Here is a 17,105-nt window from a genome sequence, read left to right as displayed (position 1 = left end):
ATATATTCTCAAAGAATATATGTGTGTGTGTGTGTGTGTGTGTGTGTGTGTGTGTGTGTGTGTGTATTCTTTTTTACTTTTTTCCTGAAACAGTAACTGTTAAACTGGATACCAGGTAATTTAAACCCACATTCTAGGCATCAATCTCACAGTTACAAAATGCCAAGATGTGTGTCTTTTTAGCAGGGAAGCTCTTGGGAAGGTCATGGTGTTCATAGAACTCTCAACTTGTGATGCGATTTTTTTGGAAAAGATGAGGGAAAGCATCTAACTTCAGGTGCCGTGGACAAGTGGAAGACCTGGTCCACCAGGCAGGCATGGTGCTGGCATCATCCCAGATGTTGTCTGGCCCACCTGACAAGGTGGATGCTATAAAAACTGAAGCTGGGAGAGACTAGGTAAGAAGTCCTCCTCTGCCTCTCCCACACTGTATGACTCTGAGGCGAGAACACAATCTACTGCTTTCTCACAGGACTTGCTGAACCCCGGGTTCTCACAGACATACGACTGCCTCTCTCCTTCTCCTGTCCATTTCCCAGGAGATCAGGCAGCTTTTCTTTCTGTCATTTGGTTGGGACCTACAGTGCCACTAAAGTGGCCAGCTATATTCTGAATTACAGAAATGTTTACCCTGCCAAAGGCTAGACAAGTCTCTCTTATAGACATACCCAGGCACGTCATGGTAGATTGTACTTACTAACAGAGGACTAGTAATTGGGTGGTTCTAATCTTCAGACTCCTATGAAAGCTCTAAAAACCTTTTGGGGGAAATTAAAACCCGCTTGTTCCGGTAATTACAATTGATATGACTCCATTTTATGCATCAGTGTTTAACCACTGCAGGCTATAAAATCATTGGCTAATGAAAAGGACAAGCCTAGGTTTTGATTTATTGTCTCTGCTATCAGGGCCGACCACAGCCACCTTTACAAATGTATAAACAACCACCATGAAGGTTTAATGTGCTTTGATCAGAGGTCCCCATTGTCCGTGCCCTGGAGATGAAGCTTGGTATGCCCGAAATCATGTAATTAAAATCCTTCCACTCAGAAGAAAAGCAATTCAGTTATCAACTAATTTATGAAAGCTGCAGGAAGACTCTTCAACCACCAGCAAGAGCCTCAGCAGGAATTCCGACTCAGGCAGGGGCATTATTAATCAGCTCCATGACTTTAGAGGTACTGACTTTCAGGACGTTAAGCCCTCTTGAAAGGCTGCGTTTAGGTGTCAGTAGCCAGATGCTGGCTAATGGCTAAGACTCTCAGCCTCATTTTCAATTACCTGCCTTCCTGCCTGCGTAAGTTGAAACAAAGTTGTAGACTGTGGCTAGGCATTTTCCCCCTTACTTCCAATATTTTATGGACATAGGTCTGTAGACGATCAGGAACTAACTGAAAACAAAAACGAAAAGCAGATTGTGTGCTTGACTGGTGAAAGCCAAAGACATAGGCAGGGCGTGTCCAGGAAGAAACGTTGGCAGAACATGAGCTAGCCCTTCTGTTCTTTGGTGACTGGAGAGTAGGATTCTCTTTGGGGACAAATTGGAGTTGTCCAGCTTGAGATCAGGTAAGTGCTGGGTGTGTACAGAGAATGGGTTATTTGGATGACACAGGTGTCTTTCAGAACTCTTCATTCCACTTTCTTCAAGCCAGCTAACCAAGTGGCTTGTTTACCTCCAAACCCCAGTAAGCAAGACTGCTTCTTAGTCACTCGAGTTAAGGCTCTGAAGAAGAATAAAGAATTGAAGAATTTTAGACAACTTTGAAGACTTAACTTTGATATATTACTACGGAGTAGTTAGCCTCTGATGAGAAAACACAAGTTCATAAAACTAATCAGTGGCCACCCCTAAGAACAATATGTGTCAAACACTTTTTAATGATTGCCGTACTCTCCTGACTCTTTCATAAATGTCCTCCTCTCAGATAGCAACATTAGCGTTGAGTCTAAATTTCAGCGGGAATAGAAATAGCAAGAGCTAGGTCCATAAATGATGGTGCATGAGCTCAGGGGTAGCACAGAACCCGCAGGCAGGCGGTGCACACTGGTAGTACAGGCCTAGAGAGGCGCAGAGTGGGAGGTGATTCAGGCAAAATTGCAAATTTGGCACTTGGAAAAGATGAAAGAGAATGGCAGGTGCCCACCTAGGAGACCTTGAGGCTCTTAGTAAGAGTTCTTTCAAAATCTCATTTCCTTCACCTTGGGTCTGAGGGAAGAACTAACAAATCAAACAAGGCACCAAACTGGGAGCTCCTGCACTCTTTCTATAGAAAAATAAAGTGGTTCCCAGACAAAGGGTAAAGCTGAAGGTTTTTCCAGGGAATCAGGTGGCCACTGGTTTTGGCAGATGATTTTGGAGGCGGGAGCCAGTAACTTCGTCAGGATGAGGAAGTGTGGGACCGGCCCAGAAATGTGAGTTCCTTAGAAAATCCTTGTTACTAGGGCGACTTCTGGTGAAGCCTGTGAGGCATGCGCATTGCACCTCCTGTTGCCTCATTTTTGTATGGGTCATACGTCTCTGTCTATGCCACTTTTGCATCCTCCAGAAAAGTTTTTTTATATGTATGCAGCTTTCAGCGACTTTCTAAGTAATCCCCCTATAGCGAAACACTGCACAGCAATGCCTTGGTATTTCTCTTCTGGTGAGCTAGTTGTCAATTGGTCTAGTCATGAGAGAATTGTGAGAGAATTGTTGGTCACATTTCAAACCATGTGGAAGAAGAATCACATCAAAGTTTATTTTTTCTTAACATCATTAAACAGCTCCCCCGTTTTATGTCAAACCAGATTTAAACTTAGCCTAAGTTTTTCTTAAATACTTTGGCTTACTTTCAAAGTCTACCTCTGTGGGTTCTGTCAACCTCCATAGTGTATTTTCCCCATTCCATCAAACTCATCCTGTTTTAATGTACCAAACTAGGAATTTTCTAGTACTAAAATTATTTCAAATTACTGTGCTATGGTGTATGTACTCTCTCCATGAAATCTGCTCGATTTGAAGAAGTATTGTCTTTGGACAATCTGATGCAGCCCCACATTGCTGTGGGATGTACCAATCCTCTTGAGGGATGCCCCCAAGGCACTGTGCCTGGATTTGCCAATGTTTATGCCATGATTATCTGCCATTAAAGACTTTATTCATCTGCTTCATACTTGAACTCTCTTGAGGATGCTCACTTTTTCTATGCAGCACTTTGCCGCAGAAATGAGAGAGGAGCCACATGAAGGTTTGAAAATGTTCAGTAGCCACATATGAAAATCTAAATAGAGAGAGCAAATTAATTTTAATAACTTTTATATAATTTAGCGGCATATAGTAGAATATTACTCTTAAATATATAATTAGTGAAGATGTAATTTAGAGTGAAAAGTCTTTTTTTTTTTCATAGTAAGTGTTCAAAATCCAATGAGTCTTGCATACCTAGAGCACATGTCAGTGTAGACAAGCCATAGCTGAAGTATTCAAAAGTCACATGTGATAACTCACCACCATGTTGGAATGCACAATTGTATTCTATTGGTTTGATACACACATTGACACAGCAGTCGTGTCGGCATGTAACAGTATGACAATTAATCCTCCTGTGCTTCTACATGCCTCTCTCTGACACGTGGGAAATGCAGCTTTCTTAAGAGCCACTTTGCTTCCAGGGACCCTAATTTACTCAGTCCTTTTCTATGCATTTGCCTGCCTTCTTCTTTCTCTCTTCTCTCTTAAAAGTCTTCAGTTAAATGTGTTTTTGCCTGCCCATCACCTCCTCAGCCCCTCCCACTTTTCTGTTTGCTTTCTTTCAGGTCTTCTGATTTGCAGAGTCCCGGGCATGTGTACAAATCAGCTCTACCTTTCCTGTATCTAAACACTTAAGGTTCCACATCAACAGTTGAATAAAACATTCTCACTGCTCTCTCTCTCTCTTGTCAAACACACATTCAAAATATTGGAAATATTGAAGTTTAGATGCAGCTACATTTTTGAATGTTCTATTAATAGTCTGGTAATATTGGAAGAATAACAAAACTGAGTAATGTCCTGATAATAATGTTTATTAGTGCAACCACCATAGGACTCATATGAGGCTTTCTTTCATTTTATTCTTCAGCCTTGGTCTGAAGCAAGGATGATTCTGAACTATTCTTCTTGCATCTACCTCCCAAGCACTGCTATTATAGGCACACATCCATCTGAAAGCAGGTTCTTTGGAAACCAAACCCTGAGAACAGAATTACAATATGACCTAGAAATCATGCTTGGAGATTTGGAATCAGCAATTTTAAGATACATCTTCACCTCTGTGTTCATTGTGGTGTTACTCACAATAGCAGAAGTGTGGAATTAACCCAAATGTCCGTTGACAGAAGGATTTATAGGGGACTGTTACAGACATAGTGGGATATTTTTTGGCCTTTAAGAATAAATGTTCTCACTTGGGACAGCAAGGGTGGATGTCACTGTGGTTATGTTAGTTATGGACACTAAAATCCCAATTTCACATAAGCTTTTCATAGCACAAATATTGTCACTCTTTTAACATTTTTTAAAAACTACTTTGAAAAGTAGAGAAAAATGTAGAGCTTGTGTAGGTTTGATTAGGTCCTCAAATTAGTCATTGTGACCTTTAACATAAATGACCAGAAATGAACGGAAATTTGTTTCAAAGTATATCAGGCTTGAATGTGTTATAAAAATGGAAAATAAATGCAAAATAACTTCGTGTATAATTTTTTGTGCTAAGCTGGTTATAGAGGCATATGCTTACAATGCTCCAGTGAGTGTGAGGTGAAGGTAAGAGAGTCAGGAGTTATAGGCCATCCTTGGGTACATAGGCGTTAGGTCAAAGCCATTCTTGGTTACACAAAACCCTGTTCAAAAGGTCTTGAAACACTCTAAATAAATAAACAAATAAATAAATAATTATTCTCATTATGTAATATTAAAAAACTATCAAAAATAGAAAGATATACACATCAGCCAATAAATATAAAAAATTAACCCAAAATTACTTAAATATTTCAGAGTGCTTATCTCCTATTTCATCATTATAATTCTTAGATCGCAATGAATACTGACTCAAACACAGGCTACTTTCTACAGTTTTTGAAATTGAAAGCCTTTGCTCTAAGCTCCTTCTGTTCATTTCTTAATTCTATTTACAATTTGTACACTCAAGAAATACAGCACAGTTTATTTTCAGACTAATCTTTTTCCCTGTCCTAGTTAATTTATACTTAGCCTAAGAAATTAGAGACAACATCTCTTAATACTGAAAAAATTATTTAAAATGCTTAGATGGTAATATTTTATATTTCTTTGATCAGTATTAATACATTCATTTTGATCATTTACTCCCATAAATTTCAAACATACACGGAATGTCATTTGTTGTAAAGTTGCACAACAGAGTATCTTAAGATAACAACTGTTTTATCCAATGACAAACAATTAACACAGGTAAATGATGGTGAAACTCCAGATATTTCACCATTATGATACTTTACAAAGCATTTCCACATGCCATTTGTTTTTCTTTTTAAAGCTCTAAGGTATGGGCAATGGCTTGTCTATGATCTTTTCCTGTGCTTAGTGCCTCTGCCCATCAGTTAGTGACAGGCTACTTAGATGAACTAGAACAGGCCTTCATCCAAGAAGCATTCTCAGCCTTTTCTCTAGCAGAGTTAGATGTACTACTATGGTATGAAAAACAGACTTCACAGTTACTCATCAAACCTACTCAGCTTTTAAAGGTAAATCAATGTTCTGACTTCAGCATGACCAACAGACTTCATAGTTACTCACCAAACCTACTCATTTATCTTGGTAAGGTTAAGCTCACATCTGCCGATTATGTGCTTTCAAGAGTGAGGACCACAATTTCTTCATCTTGGAGTCTTCCGTAGCCATGATCATGTATGGAAGGCAATATGTATTCAGGAGATACATGACCAATTCATTTTTGTGTTCAACATATATTATTAAGTGTAGGGAGCCATTCTGAGCTATACAGTCACAAAGGATGTGGGAGAGGGTGTGGCGGCAGTCCCAAGATGGCTCCTGGGACTGCAGCTAAGTCTCATGACTAGCACCTGACTTCCTCACACACCTGAAACTAGCCACGTCCATTGTGAGAGCTGCGCAGGCGCACCATGACGCAAGATCAGGCCGTGTGACGTGGACCTATGAACTGAGATTATGCGGTCTGGACGGAGAGGCGGAGTTGAGGGAGGATATAAGGGAGTGTGCTCGGGCGCTGGGGGGAGAAGGAAGGGAAGAAAAGAGATTGCTGCTGCTTACATGCTAAAAGGTTCCTGAATAAACTGCTTTGAGAAGAACTTCGTTGTGTCGCTCCTTTCCTGCTGGTCGGGGTTGGAAGCGACAATTAAGTGTTTTGTTTTATCTTTTAGGGGTGATAATTGGTGTGGGGAATACAAAAGTAAACAAAATAGAAAAGTCCGTGTTTTCATTCACTTCATTCTAGCAAAGAAAGTGAGAGAATCAGTCAGAGATCGCCACAGGAACTGAACTAAGAAGAGACAGAAAGACAGGTAAATAGACAGATGTAAATCATTCATAATAGATAAACACACATATATGATAGACTAATGATGAGGAATGATAGATGAGTAGATAGATAATATATATAGACAGAGATAGATAGATAGATAGATAGATAGACATCATAGATAAACAATTGACAACAGGTATACATGATAGTAAATTTAGGCAGATTAGATAGATGATAGACAAATGCAGATAAATTATAAGTGCTAGAGAAATGTAAATTATAAATGGTAGGTAGATATAGGTAGGTGGATAGACAAAAACATTATAAATTTACTCCTGGGTTCATGGACATGAAGATATGCCACCATTTGCCACCTTAAGCTAGAGAACCTAGAAAAGTGGCTATGTAATTTAGTCCAATGCCTGAGAATCAAAGTGATAATGGGGCATATATCCAAAAGATGCTTCAACATATGACAAGGACACCTGCTGCACTGTGTTCATAGCAGCTTTATTTATAATAGCCAGAAGCTGGAAAGAACCCAGATGTCCCTCAATAGAGGAATGGATACAAAAAATGTGGTAGATTTACACTATTAAAAACAATGACTTCATGAAATTTACAGGCAAATGGATGGAAGATAAGTGAATATTAGGAAAAAAGCACAGAATATTCATGATGCAACTTACAGATCATATAAAGGTCAAGAGAAAGGGAGACCAAAGTGTGGGTGCCTCAGTCCTACTTAGAAGGAGGAACAAAATCAGGGGAGGTTGAGGGAAGGAGGGACTTGTGAGGAAGAGAGGAGGAGGAGAGGAAAAAGGTGGGTAGGATTGGGTGTGAGAGGAGATGGGTGGGATGTACAAAGGGTCAGGAAATTGTTCAGAGGTGTGCAGCAATAGGGGATAAGGAACTGGGTGTAGCCACCAGAAAGTCCCAGATGCCAGAAAAGCAAGAGGTTCCCAGGACCCAACGGGATGGCATTAGCTGAAATACCCAACAAAGGGGAGGGAGAATCTTTAGAGACTGTATCCAGAGGTTAGGTATGGCCCCAGGTTGAAGGATGGGGCAACCCACCCTTCTCAAAATTTTAACCCAGAATTGCTCCTGTCTAAAGGAAATACAGAGATAAAGAGTGAAGCAGAGACTTAAGGTCATCCAGAGACTGCTTCACCTGGGGATCCATTCCAACCAAACATAGACACTTGCTGATGCCAAGAAATGCTTGCTGACAGAAGCCTGATATGGATGTCTCCTGAGAGCCGTACTAATACAGATGCAGATGTTTGTAGCCAATCATCATACTGAGCACAGGGAGTCCAATGGAGGAGTTAGGGGAAGGACTGAAGGAACTGAAGGGGTTTACAACCCCACAGGAAGAATAACAATATTAACCACCCAGACCCCCCAGAGCTCCCAGGGACTAAATTGCCAACCAAAGAGTACACATGGGTGGACCCATGACTCCAGCTGTATATGTAGCAGAAAATGGCCTTGTCTGGTATCAATGGGAAGGGAAGCCCTTGATCCCGTGAAGGCTTGATGCCCCAGTGTAAGGGAATGCCATGGCAGGGTGGGGGTAGGAGTCAGGGGGAGCACCCTCATGGAGGGAGGGGGAAGGAGAGTGAAATGGGGGCTTTTAGAGGGGAAACTGGGAAGAGGGATAACATTTGAAATGTAAATAAATAAAATAACTGGTAAAAATTAAAAAACAAAACAAAACAAAATGACAATGGTATATTTCACAACATGGAGAAAGTAATGGGAAGGAAATATTGATGTTTCTGGAGTATAAAGACTTAAGAGCCAGGAACTGTAATGTCAGAGGGCAGGAGAACATTGAGGCTCTAGATCAAGATAGGAGATAGAACTGGCCATCCTTCTGCCTTTGTACAGTCCCTCAGCCCTTGAAGAATTGGATCATTTTTCACATCACCTGTTATTCAAATTCTTTCCTCCAGAAAAGCTTTCAAAGACATGGCCAGATGTAATGGTTATTCCTTAGCTCATCCAAATCAACACAATTACCTATCATAGGCTGTAACACGGGGAGCACATTTGAAAGCCTCCAGGGCACAGGTAAAGTTGAGCAAGGGAGGTTGTAAGGTTGTGAGACAGTGACTATTCACAAGAATCTTACATTCAAATAAGAATTGAGGAAGGTTATATAGCAACCTTAGTCATGGAAAACTAGAGAGAAAATGAAGGAATCTAAACACTTTGTTGAAGACAGATTAGAAAGAGGGGGAAATGGGAAATAAAGGCAGCCTAGAACATTGCTGAGAAGAGTGTTTTTGCCCCACTTGGGAGCACTGGAGGTTTTGAGCATCATATTGACATGTTATATATATATACATATATATATACATATATATATACACATATATATATTATATGTATAATATATGTAATACATATATTTCTGCTGCTAGACCTGTTAAAATAATGTACATTAGAAAACTTGATGCATGAAGGAGATATTTGCCCAAGGTCACACACATGAGACCTATGCATAGGCTTCCTGGTCTATGATTCTCTTATCGCTCACACAGAAATCGTTTTCATAAATGTGATTATGATTTAAAGAAATGATTTAGTTTCTTTGCAAATTGCTCATTGATTATGTCTGGGGCCTGTTGAGTACTTTCAAGAAAAATCCGAAATGACATAAATCAATCCCAATATTCTAAGCAGGCAGCCCCAACATTCTTTATGTATTTAAAATGCATATGTTTTTGTGATATTTTCCAGACAGAACATCAAAATTTGAGGCCAAATTGCCCACTTTTCAGATGCCTTCCTGTGGGTCATTTAGGCACCAAAGTGTCCTTAGTTTTATTTTTATAAGTGACATACATCACATGAAAGAAGTTATCAGTGAATTTGAAAGTGCTTGCTGCATTCCTTTCTTTCAGAGCCAAAAAGCAAAAACCTAAACCACCATATCCTTGCATATGAGTACTACACATATTTATTTTTCTCCTTAGTCTGAGATTCTGTAGCTACAAACCATTGACCTGATGGTAACATTGTATCAGTATACAATTGACCACTGTGTTCTGAAGTCTGTGTTCTTGGAATGAAAATGACTATCCACCTATATAGCTGACAGGTAGCATTGTAACACAACAAAAAATCATCAGTATTGCAGCAAGGTTAAATTTCATTATTGAAAGAAGATCCCCAAATAGCACATTCACATTGTTTACCATTCCATTAGCAAAAGGTTATCATAGATGATTATTAAATAAATTACTGAAATAACCAAAGTGATAGCAGTCATGGAATTTGAAGGTAAGAAGACTTATAAATATCTAATAATTTTTCACCAAAAATAATGATCTAAAATAGTTAGAAAATTAGTTATCACTGTTGTCACACAATTATTGGAAGTAGAGAAAAAACAACTTCTGGTTTTGAACGAATATAGAATCCCAGGAAGGAAAAATCCTCTGTAGATCAGGGACATGCCGAGAGCTATCTCCAGATGCCCTAGACATGTCTAGAACTATCCCAGGTGTCTCCTCCTCCTCCTGTTCTTGTCTCACAGCATCAGGGACCAGGGTGAAGCTTCAGTAGGATTAAGTCTTCTTCACAGTAATAATTGCTGCGTTATTTATGTGGTGTTCAGTGTTTACACAGTTTACTCATTACATGGAATCTCATTGACTTCTGTTTCGGTTTGGTGTCAATCAGTTACCATGAAAGTATGATAACTAGTGTATCTGAACTTGTCCTTCTTGGCTTAAACATTAGCTAGCTCTTCAGGTCTATCTCTCATAGGTCTATCTATCTTGGATTAAGAGATAAGTCTGATTTGGCAAACAATGAACCATATAGTCTTCTACCTATGTCTTCCATCATGCCTGCCTACCTAGGACTTGCTAGGTGTGGTAGGATCAGCTTCAATTTTGTTGTTAATGTTATTGACAAAGAAGAAATAAATTTTTTTAAAGTATGGACTTTTGACATCTTTGATTTCCTGCGTTCACATTGCTTCCATGAATTATTACAAGTTGCTGCCATTAGAAACATTCTATTCCTTCCTTGGTCTTCTGATTCCTAGAACAGTGTTGAGAGTGGCTTATCTCTATAAAATCATATGGCTAGTTTCTTTAAAAAATTAGCATTATTATATACATGGGAAAAATGTGGTAGAGATAGAAGGAAGGTTGGGGAATGCCAAAATATGAGGCTTGCCTTGTTGAGAAGTGGTTAGTCAAGGCGTCCATGAAAACTGGGAAAGGACCAGGAGGGGAAACCAATAATCAGGAGTCTGCAAAAGGCTGTATGCAGATTTGGGAAACAGGCTTGATGGTGATGATTTTTAGGTGCATGTTTGATCAGGGGAGTTGTAAAAGCTCAAGATGAGAAAAGGGGAGATGTCAGAGGTGGCTCTCAGAAAGACTTCAGATTTAAGTCCCACCTCTTATAAAAGGAACATCTTATGTAGCAGACAGATCATTACAGAAAGACACAATGCATCAAAACATTAAAATGGAGGAAACACCCGGCTATGGGATGACCGAGCCTACTTATATATCAGCAACAAGGCCCCTGCATCAAAGCTCAGAGAAAATGGCAGAAAAGGAGATGGTAAGATCATAAGAGCCAGAGAACCATGGTATCTGCTGAGAGATAGTCTTCTAGACATGACAAAGAAGCTACATTCACAGACTCACAAAAATATGGTTGCCTAAATATAACACATCCTGTGAAATGCCAGAGTGGAAAAGGCAAAATCTCCGAAGGTCCTATCCCAAGATGAAGAGTTACAGGTTAGTTATGATTGTCAGGAAGAATTATCTTGTGGTAAATGATCCAATTCCAAGCAGTCAGTCCTAAACACATATGCATATGAACAACATAAAATGATCCCAGCAGATTATATTATAAATGGTATAAATGTAACAATAACAATGAAAGGATAAGATGTCATGAATTTGAGGAGTAAAAAGAAGGAAAGAGAGGGAAGGAAGGATGTGAGTATCATGCCCATACATGAGATTCTAAAAAATATAGCAAGAGTTAGAAATTTGCAATGGAAATGAAAAGAACTATCTTAGAAAAGTAAAGAGAGTAATGTACTGTCTGTCAATCAAGTTCATAAGGTGGGGAAGACACTGCAAGACAGAAAGACCTCCAGGGCCCATGAATTGGTGGAAATGGCATTACATTTCTAATAAAGTCATGGTAGTTAAAGAAATTAAGAATTTTATGTGTTATTGTAATTACTTTCTGATTCACACAGCAGAGCTAACTTGTCCCATCATGGCAGGAAATGGATAGTGTTAAAAGTGTGTTAAATAGAGCCTGCATTTCCTAGTTGCTGTTCACATCACATAAGCAAATGTTCTAGTATGAAGGTATATGTCTACTATTCAACTGGCAGCAAGAAGATATTAACATAATTAAAATCAGGAATGAATGCCAGCATACAGCTCATAAAGCCTCCTATCAGATTGGAGCTTCTGATTGAGTGGGATTGACCATCAGAAAGATCATCTGTGGCCGGCAGCAACTTAGGGAAACTACCTGTTACAGGTAGTTACCAGAAAGAAGGGGGAAAGGGCAAAAAGCAGAGCTAATCTCAACCCTCAAACTCTTCTACCACTACCCTAAATAAGCCAGATAGCCCCATGTCCACAAGTTTCCACACGCTCCCCAACTGTTCGGCCAGCTGGAAACAAAGCATCCAAACACACAAACACATCCAACCCTAAGAGCTATTGTTTAATGATGACAATTTTCTTATGGGAAAAACTTCTTCCCTTTCAAAGTGTTTCTAAGATGCTGTTGACCCATGCAGCGTATAGGGAGACTCCCTTGCGCTAGAAGCTCTGGTAGGCAGGTAGCACGGAGTTGAGGTGGCATACTTTCTACCTCATGCTGGTCAATTACAATTCAATGGGGTTGTGAGAGGCAGTTTTGGAGAATTGGAAAGGAATGTATAGACAGAAATTATTAGTAATATTAATCAAAACTGTGAATTTAATGTTGACGTTGTGCCACAAAGGTGTCAGATATTATCATTAATATTTATGGTGTGGATGCTTAATGATCAGAAAAGAGTAACTTGTGCAAGGGAAAAGACTGACTAGAAGATTTGAACCTTATTTGTTTGAATTTGATCTTTTATGTCTTACTGATATAATCTGACTTCCATCAGTGCTAGAATGACCATTGAAAATGATGATTCTAGAAATGCATGCTGAGAACTAGTGTGGAAGATAAATTAAAGCTGAGAAAGGGATCCTTAGCAAGACATAGCAGTGACTCAGTGTAAGAACTAAAACTTGGGTGCAATGACATTTGGTAACCATGAGTTCACAAGGGTTGAGAGGTGAGATATTTATGGACATATTGGTTTACATATTATACCAGAAGGAATTCCTGAAGAATCTGTCAGCCTAGTGAAGACCTCCTAATAAAATCAACTGAACTGCACAGGAAACAGGAAAGAACACTTGGACTTAGGACTATCCCAGTGAATAATATTCATTAATTTGGGAAATCTTTGAAGTGCTTATCACATCCTATCGCATACCAGGGGCTGCTGGTGAACAGATAGACAAACTCCATGTTCCTGGAAACTAAAGGAATAGTGATACATTGTATAGATGGTGTGTGTGCGTGCGTGTGTGTGTGTGTGTGTGTGTGTGTGTGTGTGTGTGTGTGTGTGTTGAGAGAGAGAAAGAGAGAGAGGAGAGAGTGAGAGAGATGGAATCAGAGAATGGTGCTATTTTAAAACGTGGTTATATGCATAATAGGTTCCTGACCCTGAACTTGCATTTTCAAAGAGAAGGCTAACACATCTCAGCATACCATTACATGACAGAATGATGCTCTAAAGTAGTCTATGCCATTTAGTTACAAGTACATGGGACTCTAAAATCAGAATATCTGTATACAGAGAAGTGTCAAGTCAGGACAATATGATAATATCTCACACCAGAAGACAGGCTACCTCACCTAAATCTTTCTCTCTTTAGAACGTGGAGATGGGGATAGATTTGGCTCAACCCAAGTCCTGCCCATAACCTATGGTTAGGTGATTTTTGCTATGATACTAAGTGACAGTTTTGAAAGCCAATATGTAGAGAATGCCTGGACTCAGTAACTCATTATCTACTTTATTCTGTACTGAAATGTTTTCAGTCATCAATAAGTAGGAAGACTAAGGGAAGTCAATAGTCACCTTCTCCTTCAGTCCTATAGAAACTTGTATTGTGCATGGAAGTATTTGACAGGGAATTGGATGAGCTCTCTCTATGCTAATGTATCCTGAAGTGAAGAAGCTGCATAAACTATGTATGATTAAAGGATAAATGGTCTGACAGAAGATTCATTATGCACCTGTGACCCACTTCCACATTGCCCTTCCAAATCTTTGCACTAGTGATGTCTCCCTTCAATGCTGCCCAGATTTGCAAAAATTTCTGTTTCTTTCTGCTTAAAATTGAAAAGTTCTTTTAAATCCCCAACAGTAGAATAGAGGCAATATTCTTTCTGGGAAACCCACAGGAAGAAGATCAGAACATGTTTGTTTGTTTGTTTTTTTCCTATAGATCCATTCCATAAATGCTCATGCAATACCTATGAGGCAGATATGCAGGCCTTAAGACAGCAATGTTTTTGCAGTACAAACAGCAGAAGCAGCATGTTTCCTCTCTTTGTAAGTCTGAGTTTGATTGACACAAACGGCTTCATCCTCACTATGCTGCTTTCATCCACACACCAGTCATTCTAGGAAATCCATATCTTTATGGGCACTGATCCCTACCTAATAAATCTGAAAGTCTTTTCCTTGAGTGTATACTGTGGGTGGGCTAAAAGGAGCATTCTCATAGATTATGATTTATGGGACACTTGGAGGATGGTATGAAACTCAATATCCCTGATCTTGGCTGTGCTGGTGCACAGTACTTCTCCTCAGATCAATGAAGTATCATCAGATCTCTGCTAGCAAGACATGGTATTGGTAGAAGATAAAAACAGGTCTCTTCCTTTGGGAAAATCCCAAACTCTGTTTCAAATTATTACAAAATTATAACAAGCAATGAGCACAGCAGGCATGTGGTTTGTGAATGAAACAAAGAAACAAGTTTGGCTACCATGATTAGAGTAGCCAAAGAAAGACATAGTTTTCACTAAAATAAACATTACCAAATTCCTATTTTTCCCCTCTATTTGGCTTCAGGTAGGCTGTATTTTTTAAAATGTATTTCTAGCATCAAGTGAAAATAAAACACATCATACATTTCAATAAGTATATCTTTATTTTCCTGGCAGAATGGAGGTAAATAATACTGAACAAAGACCTTCAATAAGACACCACCAACGGCCATCACAGCAGCAAAGCTGGGAACGGATTGGTGCTGCTGACCAACTGCCAAGGTCTGTGGAGCAGAGCTGGCAGGGGATCATCCCGTTCAGATGTAAAAATAGTAGCTTGGGGGTGTCAGTTGGACTGGAGGGTGTTTTGTTAGTGGTCACGAAGACACACACAACGAGGCATGAAAGTTTCTACTGCTGGTCCCTGGCAGATGCTCCTTGCTCAGCTGTCTGTCTGGTAGGGAGGAGTAAAGTTTGTTCAAATATTTCATCACTGGACAACCTGCCAGGTCTACCATGCTTTGGGCTTGTTAAATCACATTACAAACTTTAAAGCCAATATATTAGCCATGCATTCCATTCATTGTCTCCCTGTTTTTCTCTCTGCTCTTCATGAATGTAGGTATTTCGCTTGCAATTTAAATACAAAGGTCTTTGACCATTTTCTTACATATATCGTAAAATATCTATTAAGATGATTATCATTAGATCATTTTCTCTATTTTACACATTTTACTTTCAACATAATCCTGTGTGAACATTTTTTTCTGAAACCAGGACCTTAATCGTCATCAACGAATCCTAGTCAAGGGGGAGTAAGTAGCGTACAGGAGAGTTTATGCTCACAATTGTTGTATCCGAGAATACCCATGTGAGAAGCTGAACAGTAGAGTGAGTGGGGTGAGCGGGTATTTTCTGAGGTGATTTAGAGCATGATTCTGGTTGTAGTTTTCCATGGAGGGGCCCAGTTGCCCTGGCCCAGGAGAGGGTGGTGGACCTTGCTCATCCCACGGTGGAAATCTTTGGGTAACGACAAAACCAACGTCCAGGGAGTATTTGCCTAGAGTGGTGAGCTTTCTGGTGTGTGTGTGTATTGGGGGACACATGGATATTTTCTTTATCAAGGTCGTTTGGTTTGGGAGAGCAAAGATAGATCTTGGTAAGACATAAATATCATGTTCTTGCATTATGAAAGGTCTACCTCATTCCAAATCTTGATCACATTATGTAACTTAAATTACAGGGGAATTTAAACATGTTAGAAACAAAACAAAACAAAAAACCCAACCCACTAATCTTGATTAGAAAAGTTCAGCAGCAAATCTTATTGGCAACCTCCTCCTTCACAGCTAAACTAGGAAATTCTGTATCATCTTTCTGAATACAAATTCTAAGTGGAAATGTACACATAATGAATGGGAAATGTTAATTTTTTGCTCAGTAGGCTCTTTAGACATATGAATAATTTAAAATTATCTTCATTATTAATTGGTGCTCACATAGATTTAGTGCCTGACAAATATTTCATTGTAAAAGTAAGAGAAACATGATTAGATGATTAAAACTCAGCACTATGTAAAAACTTCTCTTCCCCTTTTCTGTGCATGGAGGAAGTTTGCAATGTCGGCAGATATGAAGATTCTATGGAAGTGGAAGGAAGGGAAGGAAGGAAACAAGTGGGAGGGAGGGAGGGAATATGGGAGGGAGGAAGGAAAGGGGGAGGGAGGGAATGTGGGAGGGAGGGAATGTGGAAGGGAGGGAGGAAGGAAAGGGGGAGGGAGGGAATGTGGGAGGGAGGGAATGTGGGAGGGAGGGAATGTGGAAGGGAGGGAGGAAGGAAAGGGGGAGGGAGGGAATGTGGGAAGGAGGGAGAAAGAAAAGAAGGAGGGAGCAAAGCAGGTGCTCCAGAATAAAAGCCAGTCTAAACTGTAGGGAACAACAAGTATGGAAAGGAATATGAGTTCTCCCCCTTGTTTCAGATTCATAGTCCAGTGCAGCCATGGACTCAAGAGAAGAAACTGTGTGTCTTCACTTGTAATCACAACAAAGGAGGTCTCTGAACTGAGAGATGATAAGCAAACATAAGCACTTAAAGCCTGAAGAATGTCACCAGTGTTCAGATGACATTGTAGAAACAGGATAAGAGGAAACTGTCGTACCAGAGAAGAGTTCCAGCTAAAACATTTGCTTATAGATGATGTGTTTGTAATAAAAAAAAAAAGCTGCCTTATAAACCATCCTGTAAAAGGTGTCCATGGTGCCCTTTTGCTCTCAAAAGGCCTAATGAATTCTGTCAGGTAGCCAAAACCTGAAGTTAGTAACCTGAAGAGTCATACATACTTTTCAAGTTGTACCTAGAAGTATTACTTCTAGCAAAGCTCCAATTTAACAAATACAGAATCTGCACACGCTGCAACAACCAGCCACGACATGGGCTCGCTGTGGTACAGCAAATTTTTATAGAACAGGAAGAGACAACTAAAGATATTG

At 39.6% G+C, this 17,105-nt stretch overlaps 1 protein-coding gene and 1 long non-coding RNA gene across 9 annotated transcripts in view; both read right to left on the bottom strand.

Annotated features, from left to right (window-relative positions):
* The window catches only part of Schip1 (schwannomin interacting protein 1), a 761,344-nt gene that overhangs the window by 475,297 nt on the left and 268,942 nt on the right, over positions 1 to 17,105 (bottom strand). The window lies entirely within an intron of this gene.
* On the bottom strand, positions 1,062 to 16,252 carry LOC102547484 (uncharacterized). Of its 7 annotated transcripts, XR_005501482.2 has the most exons (4): positions 5,795 to 16,252; positions 4,758 to 4,884; positions 3,178 to 3,260; positions 1,062 to 1,723 (listed from the first exon to the last, which is right to left on the bottom strand). It is a non-coding gene; the product is annotated as an uncharacterized LOC102547484 (long non-coding RNA). The 7 variants fall into 7 exon arrangements; XR_005501484.2 differs by lacking the exon at positions 3,178 to 3,260; XR_005501485.2 differs by lacking the exon at positions 4,758 to 4,884.

The sequence above is a fragment of the Rattus norvegicus genome, chromosome 2 (genome assembly GCF_036323735.1).
Source record: "Rattus norvegicus strain BN/NHsdMcwi chromosome 2, GRCr8, whole genome shotgun sequence".
NCBI classification, from domain to species: domain Eukaryota; kingdom Metazoa; phylum Chordata; class Mammalia; order Rodentia; family Muridae; genus Rattus; species Rattus norvegicus.
The sequence above is the reverse complement of the archived record's forward strand: the minus strand, read 5'-3'. Positions and strand labels throughout refer to the sequence as shown.